The following is a 22,554-nucleotide window of genomic DNA, read 5'->3' on the forward strand; positions in this document are numbered from 1 at the left end:
GTCCAGATATTATTTTGGGGCGCGATACTCACTCCTGTTGGGTATCGGGGGCACTGTCTTACAGTGGTTCCATTCTTACCTTAGCGGGCGCGTCCAGTCGGTATGCATTGAGGACAGATGTTCTGACCCATGGCCACTCCTTTATGGAGTTCCCCAGGGTACAGTTCTTGCCCCTCCCCTCTTTAACATCTATATGAAGCTGCTGGATGAGGTCATTTCCCTGTTGGGGGTGAGATTTCATCTATACGCTGATGATACTCAGCTGTATATTGCCATCCCAGACCATTCCGGGGATGCCGTTTCTTTGCTTACTCGATGCCTGGAAGCTGTTAAGGTCTGGATGAATCAAAATAAGCTCAGACTGAATCCCACTAAGACTGAACTACTTTTACTCAGCCCTCGTACTGGCCAACAGCTGGATGTGAACCTTGTTCTAGATGGGGTGGTGCTGTCCCCAAAGGAGCTTGTTCGTGATTTGGGGGTCCTTTTGGACTCACGCCTCCTGCTTGAACAGCAGGTGGAGGCTGCAGCCAGAAGTGCTTTTGCCCAGCTTCATCTGATTCACCATTACGCCCTTATCTTGATCGGCAGGCATTAATGACAGTGACCCATGCCCTTGTTATCTCCCACTTAGATTATTGTAATGCTCTCTGTCTAGGGCTACCTTTGAGGACGGTTGGGAAACTACAACGGGTCCAGAATGCAGTGGCTTGCTTACTCGTGGGTGCCAGAAAATATGACAGGGTAACACCACCTCTCCTGCAGTCATTGCACTGGTTGCCTATTCACTTCCGAGTTCAACTTAAGGTCCTGGTTTTGACCTTCAAAGCCTTGCGGGGTTTGGCACTTGTCTACCTACAGACCCACCTCTCCCATCCAGTTACATCCCATCCAGTCAGATCATCTCAGATGGCCCTTTTGTTGGTCCCTGATTTCCGAGAGGTTTGGGGCACTAGGACCTGTGAAGGGGCCTTTTCGGTTGATGCCCCACTTCTTTGGAACTCTCTTCCCCTTCAGATTTGTTTAGCCCCTTCTTTACTGATTTTCAAATCTCTATTGAAGACTTTTATTTTTTGCCAGGCTTTTGCCCTGTAGTTTACCGATTTGTTCCCCCTGCCCCCCGCCGCTATTTTGTTAGTTATTTTAGTTTTTAATTTAGAATGTAATTTTTAATGTTGTCTTGTTTTGCATGTTTTTGTACACCGCCCAGAGTCTTCGAAGTGGGCAGTATATTAAATGTTTCTAATGTGTTCACAAATTCATGGATAAAATTTCTAAATATATTGTGAAATTATACAAAGTTATTAAATGTGTCTCTCTTTCCTTGCCTTTTCGTTCCCTTATTTTGCTTTATTCTTGCTCCTGAGTGCTTAGAACTCACAAATGAGAACAGTCTTCTCTTTTGCAAGTTTTCTCTACAATATAGAAATGCAGGATGTACAAACCAGCCAAAGTTAAGCAGGTGTTTGATTCTCTCCTGTTGAAATCAATGGAACTGTACAGTGAATAAAATTGAGGGTTCTCCCAAGAGGTTTTACTAAAGAAAAAAAGAGATTCTGCAGAAAATAAAGATTTTGCAGCCAAGATTGACTTTAATTTTACCCTTGCATGTCCAGAATGCAGGAGACTCAGTCATTTGGTTTAAATATGAAAACACTGCCGCTGATTTGAAGCAGTTGAAATTGACTACATACTTTTTCCTTTTCTTTTTGCAGTCATGGAGAAAGCACATAATTAAGATACATGGAATGCTTTAAATTGTGGGTTCCTAACCTTGAGTCCACAGATGTTATTGGACTACAACTCTCATCATCTCTAGCCACAATGCCCATTGTGACTGGGGATGATGGGAATTGTAGTCCAACAACATCTGGGAACCCAAGGTGGGGAGCCCCTGTTTAAAGCAATCCCACTCCTTTGATCAGGAGATCTAACTTAATTTGAAAACATATGGCAGTAGTGATGTCTGGGTTGATCAGTCTAGACGGGCAATGTGTGTGGGCCAGATGCAGAGTTTGGCTGTACTCTCTGCTGAAGTCTCTGCTGCCTTCCTTTAAACATTCTTAAGAGCTAGAAGCAGGAGTGTGTGTGTGTGTGTGTGTGTGTGTGTGTGTGTGTGTGTGTGCACGCACACACTTGATTTATTTATGTTGAACTAAAAAGCAGCAACCAGCACGTCAGTGGTGCTCCCCTAACCAGAAGCAGCCACGAATCTCCTGGATTTTGTTGTGGCAGGAAAGGCAGGAGAGGCTGGTTTTATTTTTGTTTTGTTAATCAACGACACACACTTAGGAAACCTTTCTGCAAATGGTGGATGCTTTTAAAAAAATAACCTATCAGGAGTTGAACTATGATCCTCTCCTGGCAGAGAGCGCTGAAGCAGAGATTGCTTCAGCAGGATCAGTTGGAGCCAGTATACCTCAGGCAATAGCATGGCTGCTGGTGCTGCCCCACCCACTGGAAGCAGGCAGCGTGTGAACTCTCTGCTTCAGGCCAACTGTCCAGTGCATTGGCTTGTGTCCGCAGGCTGACCTTCAAACCATCTGGCCTTGCAAGAAAGCTGCTGTTTTGCTTAAACACTGGGCAGGCGTCTTAGACAATTGAAACATTTTCTATTCTCTCCCTCTTTTTGTTCGTATCCCAGGCTCATCCAAATCATTCAGTAACTAAATATAAAGGACCAATCCTTTAAACTCCAAAGAAAACATTCCCTGCTACCTACTGAAATTTAATTAATGTCATATATAACCTGCGTACTTAAAAAAATATATATCCAGATGCAAACAGTTCCTTGTATATTGAGGACCTGAATTTGCATCTGGATCTGAATGGGAAATCAGTTCACACAGTCTCTTGCATGTGGCTAGATATAGGGGTACTATTTCCAGGGAGGGGGGACTATTTCCCTGTTACTCAGGAAAAGGAAGGGAACATGATGACTTCCTTGGAGGGGGTATGTATATGAGGGAGGGCAACGGATCCTGGGGTCTGGCCCGCTATGACCAAGGAGCTCTTGTGAGGGCTCATCCTGGCAAAGCAGTCCATGTAGACCAAACCACAATCCTGCCCCATTGGTGGCTTGCTGCCAAGGGACTAGCACACTCATGAGAGAGTGGGTCTACTGGGAGAGACCATAGGCTCAAAAATATTCAGTCTTCTGTCAGACTGAATGCTCATGAGTTGAGCTAATCCAACAAAGGGGTCCCCGCTTGCATGGGGCCCCCACTCTCTCTGGTTAATGACAGTCCTTTGCACTGCAACCCCCTCCTCCCTGGGAAATCTTTCATGCACTCAAAGGAGATTTTGCCACTCCATATATCAGAGCCTAGCTGCATGTGCAGACTGGGGAAACACCAGGTGTGGGGACGGATCTTTACTCTCGTTCAAAGTTCCTGGGTTTGGACCAGCATTGTGCCATACACAGATCTGCCGCTGTGAGGAATTGTGGGAGCGGGGAGCCCCAATTTCCAGTGATCCCAGGAGAGCGGAGTCACCATTCTGGGCACAAAGGTGGATATGTTCAAATGGGCGGACGGGCTGGCAGACAGCATGCTTTGACAGCTCCTTGGCAGCAGCTGCCAAGACAGGAAGAGCTGTTGGCGGGGTCCTTATCCCCGTGGCTTTGTTAAATAGAGCAACCTGGCTGGGCAGCATCTGCCATCCAACCCCCATCTCTCCCTCCTCTCTTCCTTCTCTCTCTCATGAGATCACAGTCCGTGGGAGAAGGGGAATTGTTGACACACATGCTTAGCAACCCTGTCCAACACCCCTGTCCCCACAGACGGTTCTTCTCATGAGTTTTGTGAAGGAGTATCCCCATGGCCTTACACTCTCATGAATAGCAGTCCACTCAGGTACAGCATCCATCCTCATCACAGGTGAGGAATCACTCCTTTCACTGGAGCGATGCTGATCCTGCTGCCCAGCCCTTCTCATGAGTAAACATAGGGCCCACACAGGGACACCCGAGGGGGATGGGTTGGGGCCTCCTTCCCCAACATCACTATACAAAAAATAGACCTTGGCCATTCAAGAATCCTGCCTTTTAAACCCAGCCCCAGGTATCCCCACCCTGCCATATGTTCCCATTGCAGTGCTATAATGGGGTTGGCCTGCCTGTGTCCCAAAGGAGTGTGCTTGTGAACATACATCATTGCTGCTTCATTTTCGGGGGGCAAATTACTTAGTGCCTGTCTATACATCTTGTCCCCTTTCTCTCCTGGTTGCCAGGAGGGGGGCGTAAAGGATAGAGTTGGAAGAGGGCATGCCCCTATGTGACTACTGTTTGACAAGCTTTGAAGCTTGGGATGGGACGTAGCGGTGTCCCAGTTGCCGGGATTGGAGACAGGAAGGGTGGGGTGAGTACTTGGAGAGGCGGCCAGCGAGAAATGCCACTGACCTGAAGTGGGTGCAGTCCTGGGCGGGTCAGCAATGCCGTCTCTATGATTGCAGCTCCAGAAAATGAACGAAATGCAGTTATGGCACTGTCCATGTCTGGACATAATGCCATTGCCAAACCTCAGGTTGGGGTAGCAAAACTTAGTACAAACTGAAGGTTCAAATTGGAGTTTGGTTAAGCAAACTGCAGTTCACTTTTGCTACAAAATCGCAGTTGCACACATTTAGACATAATGGAGTTCTAAACTCTGCTCTGTTTAGCTGTGGTTTTGTGTTACATGCATATGTGGTGTTTGTTCAACTTGGCTGCTGCCAGAGTTGTTAAGATGTCAGCCAGGAACATACATAGCTAAACCTGGAAACCATGCCCTCCTTCTTGTATGAGTGGAGGACAGGGTTTGGATTCAACCCAGGGAGGCTATTCACATGTGGCAACATGGCAGCAAACCCGCCTAATTAGCCACCCTTTAAAATGAGGTTAAGGGAGAAAGTGCTCCCTTCACCTCTTTTTTTGCTCGCGGCTGCCACACTGTGGGGAGCCTGAGGAGGGGAGGGGAATTCCCAGGATGCAACATGCATTCATGCAGTGCATCCTGGTAGTTCCAGGTGCTAGGATGACACATCCTGGCCCCCAGCCCTCCCCACTGCCTACCCAAGCGGGTAATCATCTGGATGCACGGGGAGCACACCCAGCAGCACAAGCTGGATCGTCTGCGGGAACAGTGAATATAACCTGCCTTCCCCATGGCCTTCTCCAGAGCCCTTCTCACTGGTCATGAGAAGAGGCTCAGTGTATATATTATTATTATTATAATATAATTACAGCAGTGTGGTCATTTAATCTCTGGAAGGAGGTGTATGTAAACTGAGAGTCTCTTGTCTGGGGGCTAAAGATATGACCAGAATGTTGTATATGAACGATCTTAGCATATAACTGTGTAATATGCTGTTTGGGCTATAAATTTTCCTTTTAAAACTATAAAGGTTACAAGTTTTGTCTATTTTACATTTCCTCAGGTAGCTTCAGAATCAAGGCTGTTTCACACATGGAAAACAAGTCTGACGCCTTGATTTCTAATCATGTCTCTCATTCTCCCCTGAGTGCACACACATTCAGCATAAGATGAGAGCCCTAGATGTTATATGGAGGAGGGAAGTAGGACTGTAACATTATAAGATGTGAAAGACCCTTCCACACATATAAAATAAATGTACTGCAGAACTGAAGTTGATTTAATACACAGCTGATATGCAGTGTCTTCATGGAAAACATCTGAGAAACTTAGGAACTTGGGTTGACATAGGCCAATGAATCTCTTTGAGGAGATGTACTTTTTCCTGGCAAGAACATTGGGTGAAGGGCAGAGGAAGAAGCAGGCCTCAAGCTGATGCTGTCAGGGGCAAGGTACCACAACAAAAGCAGCTCACGAGAATATATTCTGTTTCCTGAGTTAGCTGGTTCTGTTGTTCCAGAATAAGTCACTTGAAAACCCTAAGCGTAGGAAATGTTCAGCTGACATCATATATCTTACTTATTTTCCCAGTGTTTAAAATGGCAGCATCCTGAGGAAAAACCTAGGGACAAACCACATTGGGCATTCTTTGGAGAAGAAATGTGTACTTTCCAGTACCATCTTGAGTGCCTCTTCTTTTATTCCTCATCTCTTGCTTAATTCCTCTGGCTTTTTAGTGCTGCTTCTCTGTTCTTCCCTATCCAATATATTAGGTGCAAAGAAATCCTATATTAAACCCCAATAGATGTCATACTTATGTTTGAGCTGAACTACTGTGCTTTCCCTTGTCTTTCTCCTGGCTTCTTTTTTCCATTTCCCATTGTACAAAATAAAAGTGATGCACATAGTATACCACAGTGAGCCTAGGTTCCCCCTTGTTTGCAAGAAATGGGTTGGATGCTAATTTGCTCAAACATGTTGCAGGAGTGCTTTACAAGCATGGTGCTTCAGAATGGTGGAAATGTGAAAAGAATTCATTTATCTGTATTTTTAAAAGTCTACACAAATTTAGGAAGATGTAGACAAGTGGGCTCCACACATACAACCTGAAAACAATCTGCTTGTTCCATCATAATCCGGGCACGCATAGGCATTGTGGATAAGAAAATGTGAGTTAAAGTTGAATTAAAGGCAATATATTCTGAGAGCCAGAATCATACCATGCAGTGTTCTCTCTAATTTTTTCCATCTCTGTGCAGAATGAGTTTTGTTCGGGGCAGCACTATCAAGGCAGTGTGCGCGCATGTGCATTCAGAGAGGGGCCTTCCTGATTTGGCCTGAGTGGGATTTAAAATTAACTGAGCTGATATAAAAAATTGTGTGAGTACACGCATTAAATTGTGTGAGCACATACACCTTAGAGGGAACACTGATATATAGTGATTTAGCATGAAGCATTGCAACTGCAAATATTGCTTGAGGATTAAGGCTACTAAAACCATGAGCAAAAATAAGAGAGAAACCATATGAATATTGTACCAAGAACAGTGATTTCAAAACATAGCAACATGGAGAAAGTATATCTGGATTTGTTCTTCATCAATAATGTTCTTGAATATGTTTCAGTTGATTGGGGCCCTAAGCATCCTGGAAAGTTATTAGTGAGGGACTTGGTGTTGTATACTTCTAATGTTTTCTTTTTTTTAAAGAGCGAGAGTTGGGAATATAGACTTCAAAATCTGAAGTAACACTATAATTACATGCACAGCATTACAGCAACACTAGACAGTCTTTGAGTGAACAAAAGAAGCTGTAATTTACCAGAGGTAGTATTATTTAATATCAAACATGGGAGCAAAACGCAAGGGACTTCACTTCAGTGCTCTATTTGCAGTTCAGATCAAAAATGATTGTCCTGAGTACATTAGCATTTATAAGGAAATGGAACTGTAGAAGTGAATTGAATGGATAAAAGTATTATGATCATTGTGTAATCCTTATGCTAGAAAGAAGGGTCATGCTAGAAAGAAGTCCTAAGAATCAGGGAATTTCCCCCTTTTTTGCTTTTTACAGTATTCCTTTTTAGCCTACTTTCCAGTAGGCTTATGCGATCACCTGGGGATGTGTGTGTGTATGTCCCCTCAACTTCGCAATGCTGGGACCAATATGAACCAAATCGGGTACAGTTGTAGAGACACCTCACTGGCGTCATTTGTGATGATGTCATCCACCCAATTCAAGATGGCGGAGGCGGACATGTAAACTTTTGAGGCACAAGTGGGCTAACTTGGGAACTGCCTACCCGATTTGAACCAAATTTGCTACAGCTGTAGGAACACAGGGATTCCCCAATGGCATAGTTTGTGATTATGTTATTCATCCAAATTCAAGATGGCAGATGCATTAACATTTGAGGCGCAAGTAACTTGTGGACTGCCTAACTGATTTGAACCAAATTAGGTAAAGTTGTAGTGAGTGACACATGGGGACACTTCAACTGTGTAGTTTGTGATTATGTCATCTGCCCCAGTTCAAGATGGCAGATGCATGAACATTTGAGGTGCAAGTGGGCTAACTTATGAATCACTTAAACGATCTGAACCAAATCTAGTCCAGTTGTAAAGATAGTGGAAGGAAAGTAGGCAGATTAGTTCTTACTAGAACAACTTCTTTTTTTGCCCCTGAGAGGAGGGTTGCAGCAGTAACAGAAGCAGCACTGCACTTTGCAGTGAAATAATGGTATAAATATTATTTATCTTCAAATATTTGAATGAAGAGGTGGTAGCTTTCTCAGGGATACTCAGTAAACTTGATGGATGACTGAAGCAGCAAACGTAGGTCTCCAGCTTCCAAGCACACCATCGGTTGCACTACATTGGCCCTCAAAAGAAGGGAAACACTCATAGCTGAACTGTTAGTCCCATCTCCTCCCTCCCTCCCTTCCTCAAGGTGGCATGGTAGATGTATAGCCTAGAGCACTGGGCAAAAGGGTCACAAATGAAGACATTCCTCCTGTTTTTCCCAGTGGCAAAACATTGTTTGAGTGTTGGGGAAATGTAATTGCCTCATAACTGAAATAATTCCTTAAAGACAGACATCAGGAAGGATTCCCAACAACTGCATATAATTGATTGCTGGACAGAGTCACATTGTCAATGAAGAGAAAGAGGTTGTCCTACAAGAACTGAAGCTCCCAAAGCTGAAAATCACCAGAGAGAACAACAGAGTTAAGTATACAAGTTGCAGGGGAGTAATAGAAGGAGAGAGGGCATGCCCTCTCTCCTGCTGCATCCCTCCCAGCGGCATCTGGTGGGCCACTGTGTGAAACAGGATGCTGGACTAGATGGGCCTTGGGCCTGATCCAGCAGGGCTGTTCTTATGTTCTTATTTCATTAAGATACAAAATTAGAAAAGCCAATTTTGTAATAATACACAATGATCTAATGCAGAGAATTATTCAGAATAATTATAGTACAGTGTTCACAAAATTTTCATATGCGAACCCAGTTAGCTTGATACCTGCTAAATAAAAAATACACCTGGAAGTCTATAGATTTCAGTTAAGACCAAAATCACTGATCACTAATCACTGACAAAGACACTTACATTCCCACAAAACCTTCATCAGAAATTAAGTAAATCCTATTTACTTATCCTGATCACACTTGCAACTAAATTTATATTGAGCTATACCAAACTCTGCAATCTCTGATTTCCCCTCCCCTGTTTTGTAAAAAAAACAAAATACACACACACAAAACTTCTATTCTTTGAAATGAGACATCATTAGTGATAGAAGAATCTTGGTGCCAATTTTGCAATTATCAGCTAGCATATGTTTTCTGACTTATTTATGAAAGGATTAAAAGGCCATTTTGTTGATGTATATACCCTGAGCACACAGCTTAAGGAGCTGTTTCATTTTTGAAAAACTTGACATGAAAGTGAAGTCGCAAAGATGAAATTCAGCCAACTCCTCTTGCATGTAGTTGCAATCTGCTGCACTAGAGATTTGTCTCCAACAGCTTTCCCACAAATGCCTGTTCTTCCATTTTGCTGCAGCTGTGTAGTGCCATTGACACTAATGGTGCTCATGCTAAGAAACTGCTAGTCTAATTTAACAGCATGAAGAAAAACCTTGTGTGTGATTATGACTTTTGACTTGCATACACCTTATGCTTTACACCTAGAGTACTGTATCAAGACACAATTGCAGTGTGTGCCTTTAGCCTACTTCTAAGCAGAGGTTAAATTAACTGGCAATTTACCATGCAGTAACTGGAGCCTCCTTCAGTAAATTACATTTCCTGAAGTGCTACGTACACACCATAGAACTATCATTTTGGTTTCTTTGGGATGTTGCTGCATTCACATGGCAGCCACCTTTCCATGATGCAATCTCCTGTGTATGAGGGTTGTGTTTACTTGATGCAACGAGGGCCAATCACACCGATCTTTTCCATTGAATTGATCTTGGATTATGATCATGGCCTATTACTTTTGTTGCCATGCAAGAGTTGTGAAACTTTATAAAATTTAACTACAGAGATAGTTTGGAAGTACCGGGCAATTAAATAGACTGGTAAGAGAAGTGTGTGAACTTTTATCTCTGCAGTATGGGGGGAACTGTAATTGTGCGCACAGTTTCTAAAAACCTGAGCACAGCTTCCACCAGGGCCACCTCCAGTTGTTTTTGGGGCTGCTGCATGGCGGTCCTTCTCTCCTTGCACCCCCATGCAGCAGCAGTGGCCTCCCTGAGGACCTGACTGAGCAGCCCACAACAGGCTTCCCTGCCCCCACCGCTCAGCTGGCCACCGTGCATGCACGGTGGCTAGCCGAGTGGTTGGCATGGCACTCAGCTGCCATGCTAACTACTCAAATGGTCGCCATGGTCACGGCAGCCTAGCCAGGTTGTTCAGTCAGGCCATCAGTGACACACACACACACAGGTAGTGGAGGGTAAGAGAAGGGTCACCGCTGGTTTGGGAGCGGGGACAGGTGGCCCGAACACAGGCCACATATGCTCTCTCCATGCAATTGATCTGCAGAGCTTTTTGTTAGAGTCAAACTTCATGTTACATTCATCCTATAATTAGGATCACCACAGATGATCTTAACTTTTCTTTTTAAAATATCATCTAGATCAGGGATTCTCAGCGTTGGGTCCCCAGATGTTATTGAACTTCAACTCCCATAATCCCCAGTCCCAGTAGCCTTTGGTTGGGGATTATGGGAGTTGAAGTCCAATAACATCTGGGGACCCAAACATTGAGAATCTCTTATCTAGATCAACCTCCCTGCGCCACTGCTGTTTGACAAGGGAGGGACCCTACCATTGGCCCCTGTGGGAGATGCGTGTACATGTGTGTGTTTCCAGATTAGGACATGGCAGGGAATTAACATCCTCTCTAATAAAACGCTTGGTGTCTGTCCGTGGACGAACACCAAGCGTGCATTCGTGCCTCGCCAGTTCTGGGCATGCGCTTCGCGCATGCCCAGAACAGAGCAAGGCAGGCACGAAAGGCAGGACCCGGTGGCCATCTTGGGTGGCCAGAAATGGCTGCCCCGAAGAAGCTGGGACTGCGGAGGAGGGGGAGACTGGCCGAGATGGCGGCAGAGCCGCCGCCTCGGCCATTAGCGGTGGCCGGACAAGACGCGGCCACCAGAGACAATCAGAGGCAGCCACCCCGAAAGAGCCAGGGGCAATGGCGGCGGCCAGCACACAAGGGGCAATGGCGGCCATTAGAGATGGCGGCAAATCACACACTCACGCCAGAACCCGCCAGCCATCTCGGGCGGCCAGAAACGGCCACCCCAAAGAAACCGAAAATGCGGGGGAGTGGGAGACTGGCCGAGTCGGCAGCAGAGCCGCCGCCTCGGCCATTAGTGGCGGCCGGACAAGACCCGGCCGCCACAGACAACCAGAGGCGGCCGCCCCCAAACATGCTTGCACTTCGCCCGGCTGTTGTGGGCTGACTCGGGTGAGGAGGGCTCGGGCAGCTGGGAGGGCGGTTTTCGGCTGCGGCGGGGGCGGCTGTGGAGGCCCTTATTCCTTTGGGGGTGGTGCGGGGAAGGGGAAGTCGGGCAGCGGGGAGAGCGGGAGGGCGAATTTGGGCCCCTTCCCTTCCTAGCGCCCGTTAATCAACGGGCTAAAATTTACTTGTAAGAAAATAAGAGCCTTGCTCAATCATGATCTAGTCCAGCATCCTGTTTCCCACAGTAGCCCACTAGATGCCTCTGCAAAACCCATAAGATGAAGATGAAGGCATCCCCCTATCCTGCTGATGTTCCCTAGCAACTGGTATCCTGCCTCTGAATCTGGAGGTAGCCTAGAGCCATCAAGACTAGTGGTCATTGATAGACTTGTCCTCCATGAATTTGTTTAAGGCCCTTTTAAAAGCATCCAAGTTGTTCCCAGTAAATGAAAAGAGTGATCTGGCTGCAATTTTTAAAAGAAAGGTTAAGCCCTTTGGTGCAAATGGCGGGCTTAGCGTAACATCTACTTTGGGCCCTAATCCACCTGAGTGCACAGCAGGGCAGTGCACATGTATGTGGTACTTCCCTAATTCCATTTCATCCTCACAATAACCATACCAGGTAGGTTAGGATGGGATATAGTGGCTGGCCCAAGATCACCCCATGAACTTCAGGGCTAAGAGAGGATTTGATCCTGGGCCAGTTCTAGTTTGGCCCTTAACCACTATAGCACACGGACTGGCATACATGCACTGAGCAGCATTCAGACTAAGTTACTCAGTAGTACTACTCAGGAGTTACTCTACAGGACTACTCAATTTCAATATGACGACTCAGAGTAATTTAGTCTGGTTGCCGCCTACTTACTTCATATGAATGTGAGGGACTTGGGTATAATCAAGTATAGAGAAACCAAGTTATGTACATGTATGTAAGAATGAGCCCCTAATCCCCAGGCCTTACTTGCACATCCTCTCTATCTCATTGCACTTCGTGTAGCAGCACTATTTGGTAGGTTGTGTTCCGTTTCAGCCAAGAAACTGAGAGTTAATGTTGTTATGGTTCTTTGCCATGTTAGAGTGAGCAGGATGTGGATTTAACTGTGGGTATAGAAAGAAGTGGCAATTTGGGGATCACTGCTGGCGGTAGTTCAAAATCTTTGGTATGGCTGCTCATATTTCACTGGACTGTAACCAACCAACAGGAGCAGAAGTAGTTGTGACAGCAGCTGTCACCTATGCAGTGGTGCATGCAGACGTGTCCAGCTGCTAGCTTGAGCATGACAACACCTGCACTGCATGAATTATGTCCTCCTTGGTGTGTTGTAGTCAGACACAGTGAATTAACTGTGCACTGTCCTCTTAAAGGCAGTCTGGACTCCAGGCTCCAATCCTTTCTCTTAGATTAGGAGAAATGCTGCAGTGGGCAGGAGCCATGCCAGGCAGCTGTATAAGACCTTTTAAACAAATTCATTAAGTTACCAGCATCTGCATGGAACCTGATTTCAATGCGCATCTCCTTGCTGGTGCTGGATGGTAAATGCACAGGGAAATCCTCCCCCAGGTCCCTCAGCAATGGTGGGCAGGAATTGCAATCTACATGGATCATGACTACCTGTGTTAAAAAAAAACCCCACTTCTGATGGTGCTAGATGACAAGTACTTTTTATTATAGACATGTTCTGCTCAGGGAGAAGACAGACAGACGTTCTAAGCGTGGTGGAAGTGCTTTGGACATACATTCACTGCATTCCTAGACATTTGTGTTCTGGGCAGAGAATGTGTGTTCCAACCACTTGCGCCACACTTAAGAATGTCTGTCTGTCTTTTCCCTCAGTTGGAAGCTTTCTCACTACTGCAAACATCAGTCTGGTGACAAGACTGTTGCTCTTTACAGAACTGGACTGGGCCAAAAGGCCATCTGGCCTGGTCGAAGGCTAGTACCATCCACACACACAGGCTGCTTAGCAATGTATTGCAGGAAAGAACCTGTGGCCCCCTTCTCATGGCCTCTTCAGAAGAGGGAATGAGAAAGTCCACAGTGGTCTGTCAAGGGTTATGACTGCACCTGCTGAGGAGGATTCTCCTGAATAGCCTTGAAGACCCATTTTTTTAAAACCTGGCTTTTAACGGTATCTAGTTTTAATTGTAACTTTAATCTGCTTTTAATTGGTTTTTTAATTTTAATTATTCTGTGTTTTTTATTTTAGTGTAAACCACCCTGAACCTCTGTAGGAAGGGTGGTATAGAAATCAAATAAAATAAATAAATATCCTTCCTTTGCCACCTCACAGCATTACAGGAATTCATAACCTGATTTCTTAGTCTCTGAATGTTGGTAACTGGCATGAGCCACAAAGACAATAGAGGATAACATCTAGCCAGAAGTATCAGGGCATTGTACCCTGGAACTGGATTGTTTCCTGTAAACAAACCTTGAGAGAGAGCTGACAGAGGGAGTAATAAAACACAGACCTCAGTGTGACTTAGCTGTCTCTAAGCAATTGTTTTTCTTATTCCACCCCACTCCTCCCCCCTCCTGCAAAAAAACCCCTGTGCAAAATAACATTCTTGTATACATAAAATCAAATATTTAGACTCTCTAGGAGCAGAACTGCAAAACATACTTTTTAAAATAATGTATGTGCCATAGCCTTTTAGGGTTTTAGATATTGATCTCGTTCCTCCCCCTCCTTTCAAGCACTCCAGCCTAATTTGAGACCACGACAAGGTCCATAGAGGTGATCAGACTTTAGAAAGTACTGGAGAAACAGAGGTGAAAAAAATGATTTACATGCCCTTACTGGAGTCTTTATTGAGGAAACAGATGTGGAAGTTTTACTGGCTGAAATCATCGGTTGCCAAGCTGGTCATCCGTTTCTGCTTTCCCTACTAAGTGCCACAATAGTAAAAGAAAATGTACATTCCAGAGATTACACGTTTTATTTTACATGCTGGAAGAAAAGGGAAAGAAGGGGAAATAATGTGACTGAGCTGCACAGTGCTGCCTGAAACATTGTTTGTGGTGGGTGTTTGTTAGCAGATGTTTTCTTCAGTCTCAGGGAATGTGGAGAAAGACAGAAGATGTGAGAGTTGTGCGTATTTTAAGCACTTTTTCCTCTGTCTGCTTTCCTTCCTCTGTTTACTGTACTTTTTCTCTCTCTCCCTCCTCTTTCTCAGCAGTCTAGAAATTGTAGTCACCAGAGCCAGACTACAGCAACATCCAAAGAAGATCTGCAAACTGCAGGAGAAATCTGCATCTCACATTGATTCAGCCACATATATATCGGCATAGCACTTTTAGTTAAAGCCTGCATACAGCAGAGGAATCTATTCCCTACAGACTATTAAAAACACATGTACATTGCGGGGGGAAAGACAGACAAGACTGACCTCATCCTTTTTGCTGCCATATAGTAAACACTGTATGAAACCTGTGCTCATCCTGCCAGACCTCACCCCACCCCACAGACAGCTTTTCTAAAACATTTTTTAAAGTCTGCTGCCCTTAATGACATTCAAAAGTGTCTCCTCAGCTTGCTTCTGTTGCCAAAGAAATACTAGGTACAAGCATGTTGTAGTAAGGGATTGGGTAATAGGACAGATGTTTATGACAGGAGGTTCTTCTTGAGAACTTTATATCACATGAAAAATATCCTCCTTTGCCACTGAGAACAGACCACAAAGGAGTGCCTTGCAGTCAGGTACATAGAATACAGTATACTTGCCATTGCATGCAAGGAGCAAAAGTGTGATACAGAATTATCTCCATTGTAGAGATGCTTGGCTGTTGAAAGACATGAGAACATACCTGCCAACATGTCCCTATTTTTCCATTCACCTGTATAGGAAAATAGGGACATGTTGGCAGGTAGGTGAGAAGAGGAACCCAAAAAGCCAGGTGCATGAATACCTAAGTAGACATCCTGAATAAATTACTCAGTAGAAGTCCCATTGAAAATAATAGGGCAGCTATTAATTGGCTAATTTGTCTATTAATTTCAATGGAACTTCTGTTGAGTGATTTAGTCAGTATGTCAGCCATTAAATTTTAGAATTCCCCCCTTATCTTCAATCCAAATCTTTAAGCCAAGAACACCCACTTGACAGCACCATCATCTCGAATGTGCACAGCTTGTACATAAGAAGCATCTTTGAGTGATATCTCACAGGTGTGCAGCTCCTTCTCCAGTAACCTAATTCAAACCTTTTCTAGAGGAGCTGTAGAGCTTTCTTGCTCTGGTTGGCTTTTCATGCTTGGGCTAAACAGGTGAGGAGGAATGTAATTCCATCCAGCATGTGGGTGTTTTATATTAATGGATATTTCTAGTGGTGGTATTGAATTGTTGTTGTTTTAGTTAAATATATATTAAAATATATATATTAAAAATATATATCTTATATTTCCATTCTTAAAAATATCCCTTTTAAGGATGGAAAGAAATAAAAGAATAGATAATATAAGATACTAGCATTCTTTGGAAAAGTGGGAGGTCAAGCGATTTTCATGTGACAGATTAGCTAATACCCTAATTATAATCTTCTTTTACAGCAAAGCAGTATATCCACAAGTGGTACAGTAGGTATCCCTCTAACCACATTTTCCTGTCGCTCAAGGGCATGAGCTCTGAATATATATTTTTTCTGTCTGCCTTGGATAAGAAGAACCTGTTCAACACTCCCTAGGGAGTTGAGTAGCCCAAATAGAGTAATATCTTCCAAATCCGCCTTTATAAAATAAAGTAACCTCGGTGGCTTTGGTTTCCCTCTAATAATTACAAGAAATTCCTGTGGCAATTTATACCTAGTTCTTTCCCCATCTCGTGGGTGTGTGGGTGTGAGCCTCTGTCCAGGTGCACCTGCAGGAGCTCAATCTGAATGACAGTTCATTAGTACTGAATGGACTATGATAACAAACAGTAAAATGATCCTGATTACTGGAGAGGTAAAATGCAAGGTGACAGGTTCAAATGAGTGATGAATTGTTTGGTGAAGCAGCAGCAGCTGGCATATATCAGTAGAAAATGAAGCTGTTCTTTTGATTGTGTATTTTCAATTTCTTGGTACTGATACCTTGTTAGGGCAGCTCTGACACTGCAGTCTGTTTTTGCTACATCTCCTGCACTGACAAGCAAAGAATGAAACAGGAAATGGTGTTTTTGTTTTCTTGCAGAAGTACAAAGGAGTCTTGTGTGGCCACTATGGTTACAGAGAAGCCTATCTTAATTACACCCAATGGGACAAGCATGTTTCCTCAGTACAGAGAGGGACACATTGCCTGTTGGGAGATGGACTGTGGTGATACAATACAGCTGCAACCTTCTCTTTGTTGACGAACTTACAGAGGGTCAACAATGTCTGCTCAGAATGAAGCCAGGCCAGCTGTGAAGCCCCAGTAGGAAAGGAAAGATCTGCACCATTGCCAGAAACCCTGAGGGAGAACAGTAGCATGTATCAGTGACATTTTATGAGTGAGTTTTTGAAAAGCTCATGCTGACAGAGAGAAATACGTACTAATTTTGGCCCAAAGACACTTCCATCCATCACAACTTTTACTTTGCTTTCCCCCCCAGTGATTACCTGTTTCATAAGTTCATCTGTAAAAGTTTCTCATGAGCCCTCTTCGGATGTGATTCTTGAAGCAGGGATAGAAGTCCTGCCCACTGGCCTGTCAATCATTTCCCCTCACTGCCATATTCAGCAACACCAAAGTGCTCAAAATGGTGTTAATACCCAGCAAGTTATGACCCAGTGGTATTTATACGCAAAGGGTAACAGTCAGACTGAATTATTCCTGAATAGTTCCACTGAAATTAGTGGGACAACTTAGTCACTAACTTGTCTCATTTTAATTTCAGTGGAACTACTCTGGAGTAATTAGACTAGATGTCTGTTAGACTTGGTACATTTAATTTTTATTTATTTATTTATTCATTCATTCATTCTATATTCTGCTATTCCTCCAAGGAGCCCAGAGCAGTGTACATGGTTATGTTTATCCTTACAACAACCTTGTGAGGTAGGTTAGGCTGAGAGATAAGTGGCTGGCCCAGAGTCACCCCGTGAGCTTCATGGCTGAATGGGGATTGGAACTCGGGTCTTCCTGGTCCTATGCCATGCTGACATAATATTTCACAATAAATAACCACTATGCCATGCTGACATAATATTTCACCAGGACATGAAGTCTTCATAGTTTGATGAAAGTCTTTAAATCCAGTTATTTATTGCCAAGTTCTCCCCTGGAAAAAAGGTTCATATTTTTAAATGCTCATAGGTCTTGGGGTTCCAAAGCATGGCACACAATACAACCACCTTGCTGAAAGTAAGCATATCTTGGTGCGGTAACTTCCTGGATGGGAGACCCATCTATGCCAGCACCTGGATGGGGCCATAGCTCAGTGGTGGAGCATCTGCTTTGTATATAGAAGGGTCAGTTCAATCCATGGCATCTCCACATAGGGCTGGGTAGACTCCTGCCTGAGACCTTGAAGAAGCCACTGCCAGCCAGTGTAGACAATACTGAGCAAGATGGATAATCAGCTGACTTAGTATAAGGCAGCTTCCTATGAGGTAGTGAGAAAGGATACAGCTGCTAGAGGACTCTGTTGCCCCACTGAAGGGATAGAAAGGAGGGTGAGGAGGGGAGAAGCAGAAGAATTAAGGCAACATAGATAAATGGCTTGTAGTATTTGGAGCTTGTGGATAGGGGCCATTTGGATGGATGAACCCCCTGCTACCCCACACATAAACACAACAAGGGACATGCCAGTAGGGCAGTGGACATTTGCAGGGGACATCCTGATGGGTGCATTCCCTGTGTATCCCTCTCCTGATTGAGTGTGTCGGTGGCTTTCTCATCCAAAATGACTATCATCCAAAATAACTATCTACTATGGAGATATCAGTTAAAGAATATAAACTGTTTGGTCAGATTTTTCTTCTTCAGGGCTGATATTAAAGTAAGTCACGATTCCTTCTGTAATAGAGTATATGAAGCACACCAACACACTCTGTCTATAGCAGTGAGACTAAAGTAAGAGGAACACTTTGTTTTGTTTTAATAAAATAAGTATAGGCATATATCAACACTGCAGTTAGGCAATTTTTAGAAGACAAAAATCACCTACACATCTGCCTGTCTATATATGCAGTGGCTGACCTCCAGCCTAATGCTGCACTAGTGCAATGAACAAAGATACACACACACACACACAGGTTGCATAGCTGAGCAGAGCTCAATGTTGCACAATCTCTGATGGTCTGAATCCACTTGCAACAGCATTGCATTGCAGAAGGATAGAGGATGGCTTTCCATCATCTCCTGCAACATGTATGGACTGAGGAAGACATTTCAGAGAAAGAGGCATGCCACAGATTGTGCAAGTGCACCCTGTTGCACCAGGGTAACACTACTGTACAATGCAAGCTCCCAGCTTAGCAGAACTAACTAGTTTAACCTCCCTGTGCTAGTGCAACATGTTTGCATTAGTCTGGATGTCATCCCATATGGTGATTCCCAACTACGGAAATCAATTGATTAAAAGATATCTCCTCCATTTGGATTTTGTGGATTCTCAGAGTTGGAGGAGGCATTATCGTCCATATAGTCCAACCCCCTTTCAATTCAGGAAATGTAGAACTAAAGTATCCCCAACAGATGGCTTTCCAGCAACTGCTTGAAGATTTCCAGCAAGGGGGATCCCACCCACCCATGGTAATTGGTTCCATCAATGGTAATTATGAAATTGGTAATGACAGATAATTATGGTAACTGAGAAACCGTGCATGTGGGTTTCAGCAGTACCACAAAAACAATTCCATCTATTCTACATGCCACATATTCCACTCACTCCAGGAAAACTATCAGTTTATTCGAGTGATATAGTTTTTAGTTTATTGAAACATTTTCAATCAGTGTTACTTCCATTTACAACTAATGTTATACTTAGTAAAAATTCTTTCACTCTCTTTCTTTCACTGGTTGGAAAGCAAACTTGTATTTTTAAAATATTAAAACAAGCTGTTGGTGGCTGGTGTGTGTGTGTGTGGTGGGGATGTATCCTATTAAGGTGTCTCAAACTCTGTATGCATTTGATATCACATTTTTAGCTCTATCCTCACATTACAATTCATTTTCTTCATTCTTTGACTTCAGTGCTTCCATATTAATGTGGATGTTCCAATAGCTTGTATGCACTTCCTCACGCTTGCACCAAGATTTCCAGCTTCATTTGTTATCATATGAATCAATATGGTGTCATAATATTAGCAGCTTGTATATTTTTGACCGATTCAGGTGCAATGGGAGGAATCATAGCTGAAAAATAAAGCACATGCTATGCATGCAGAAAGTGCTAACCCTTAGCATTGCCTGCCAAAGGAACACAGAAAGCAGGACTGGAGGAAAACCTTTACATGAGTAAATGTTTCTTATGGGAAAGGGAGAAAAAAGTTATTTCTATCCACTTTTTCCATACCACACATAATTTTGTAAACCTGTACTAGGTCTCCCCTTATTCATGTGTTTTTTAAAAATCAAATTGGTTAGCCCTTCCTTGTAGGGAAAGTGTTCCAGTCCCTTGAAAATTTATCTGCTCACCTAGCCCCATTATTCCTCCATCCTCCCCAGCTAGGAGTTAATGGCTGCATTCACATGTAATGCAGAGCTGCAGTCGAATAGGCCTGCGGTTTCATGGATGTTATGTCCAAATGCAGGGAACTGGAGTCTGAACGAGGGTTCTGAATTGGAACTCCAGTCTGAGTTGGAGATTGGATTGTAGTGAGTTTTGTCACTGCAACCCAAGGTTTCAGGCAGCCTGCAGTAGGGATATGCATGAACTGGTTGGAGGCCCTTTTACCCCCCCCCATTTCCCCTGCTGGCACACGAGTCCTTAAGAGCCCATGGGGGTGGCAGCGTACCTCCTTGCTGACATTTACCGGATGTACCCAGAAGTAGGAATGGCGACTGCACGTGTCGCACACTCGCAGCTGACGTGAGCACCCATGAGTGTGACGTGCGCATGCAGTCGCTGTTCCTACTTCCAGGTACATCCAGTAAACAGTGGCACAGGGCAACAGGGAGGTACGCTGCCATCCCAAAGGGCTCTTAAGGACTCGCACACCAGTGGGGGAAATGCGGCGGGGGAGGGTAAGTATACCCACCCCCACCCTTAAAGCCATCCCCCCCCCTCCATCGAACCAGCCCCTGCCAGTTCTGTGCACATCCCTAGCCTGCAGTACATCTGAATTTGGAACCTGCTTCCCCTGTAACCGGAGTTGAGGGAGGAAGCTGATTGGCTGTGCAGGCTGTCTTTCAGTAAAGAAGGAAGCCCACACAGCCAGCTCCCTGGCCTTTCTGCACTCTCACTGACTGCAGGGAGCCTGCTCTTCTGAACATCTGAATTCAGATGGGGGCGTGGAACCGTGGGTCCATTGGACCTGCAGTTCCATGTTACATGCAAATGTGGCCAATCTCTTTTGGCGGGGGCAAGGTCCAGCATGCCCCAGTGATAGCACAACATGGTTTCCCACTGAATTTTGGTTTCAGATGAATTAGAGTACTGCCATGGATCCTATGCAATGAAATACCCCTTGGCCACAATGTTGCCTGTTAGTAATATATTGCAAAATGCATTCCAATCTATTGAAAGTTTTTTGAAGGGCATAGAAAAGACAATATATGTGAACACGTTGTATAGCACATGACCATATAACGATTGTGTCATAATTAATATGCTCACAATTGATGGGTACTGCTAGACATTTGCCATTTGTTGGCTTTTGGCCTCTAGAGTGCTTAAATGTACTCATAATCACAGCTCTTGGCTTTTATGAAAAGGGTGCTTAGGGAAAGGACTCTAAAATTCATTTGACACATTTTTAAGCAGAGGTGACCTTATTTCAGAAATGCTATCATTAGCAAAGAAGCCCTTATGACTTAGAGAAGGATTCTGCTGTCTTGTTTTGTATTTCATGCAGCACGATAGTTTTTAATCAAACAGAAGTGCATAGGATGGTCAGCAGTCAGAGTGCCAAGAGCCTCTTGGTGGAGGGGGAGAGTTGATCTTGCCCGTTTTTGTAGGAAACTTGTTGAGAAAGACTTTGATTAGTTTAGTAGTATACACAATGGAAGAATACCTTTGCCCCATACAATTTGTTTCCTAAAATGAACAACAACAATAATAATAAAATCCCAGCTTCTGAGTTTATTTTAAAGAGCCAGAAGGAGGAGAATAAACTGAAAATACAATATGGCCACCTACTGATGGAAAACTGCACAACTATAAAAGATATCTACTCAAGCACATCAGACAATATTTAGGGCAAATTCCTATATTCATTCACTATGCATATGTCTCTGGTTTTTTCTAAACAATCACACGCATGACACAGCTGTTTCTGGTACTATGTACTGATGCCATGCCACTGAGAAGTTTCCCAGGGAGAAATTCACACATTCATTCACTATACATACAGCTGTATGTATGAAACAGGATGCTGGACTAGATAGGCCTGATGCAGCAGAGCTTTTCTTATGTTTTCTCATTAATAAAGCACATGTGCAAGGAGATCATTTCTGGTAACATGCATATTAATACTAGGCTTCAGGAAATATTCTCTGCTTTTTTGCATGTTACTGGAAATGACTGCATCACATATATACTCGGTTTATAGTGCTGGGTGATAGGAACCATGCACACAGAAAGACTGCATTATACATGTGGTGAATGAACATGAGAATCCATGCTTAGCGATCTCAACCCTTATTGTAAATACAGTTAAAAGGTATCTTGCATACATGAGGGTATCATTTTGTAATTAGCTTCCTATCTTGCTTAAACATTCACTTAAGAGTTCATGGGGGTGGGGGGTTTCTAGCATCACATCAGTATTCAACATTCCCTGCATCCTTGTTGCATCCTTGTGTTTCCTTCACTGCATTCTTGTTGACTTGTATATATCAGCTGTGCTATTTTTAATTGTTTAACAATATGATATTATTATGTACTTATAAATGTTGTTAATTGCCTTGAGCCTTCAAGCATAAGGGAAGCTAAAAATCTAAACACCAAAATAATGTTAAACAGTAATTAATTTCTAAAATGAAATGCAATGACTCAGTACTCCTGGAAGGTCAGTCCTATGCAGTTCTCCTATCCAACTGACAGAGGTTACTCAGAGGTGAGGGAAGTACATTCTGCATATGCAGAAAGCAAGTCTTCTGT

Source organism: Hemicordylus capensis, chromosome 2, assembly GCF_027244095.1.
Source record: "Hemicordylus capensis ecotype Gifberg chromosome 2, rHemCap1.1.pri, whole genome shotgun sequence".
Taxonomy (NCBI): domain Eukaryota; kingdom Metazoa; phylum Chordata; class Lepidosauria; order Squamata; family Cordylidae; genus Hemicordylus; species Hemicordylus capensis.